The following is a 203-nucleotide window of genomic DNA, read 5'->3' as shown; positions in this document are numbered from 1 at the left end:
GTCTATATTTGAATTAGTTTTTAGTTGTTGTTTTTTTTTTAATTAAAATATTGGCATATCGTTTATTTATTTTACAAATTAAAAATTAAAAATAATAAAAAAATTTACTAATTTAATAACATAACAGTGATATGAGTTTTTATTAAATTAAATTATATTGGAAGTACTTGCTTTGTACATATTTATTTATACAAAAAGTTCAG

This window comes from Chrysoperla carnea, chromosome 3, assembly GCF_905475395.1.
Source record: "Chrysoperla carnea chromosome 3, inChrCarn1.1, whole genome shotgun sequence".
Lineage (NCBI taxonomy): Eukaryota > Metazoa > Arthropoda > Insecta > Neuroptera > Chrysopidae > Chrysoperla > Chrysoperla carnea.
Note: the sequence above shows the minus strand (reverse complement) of the source record.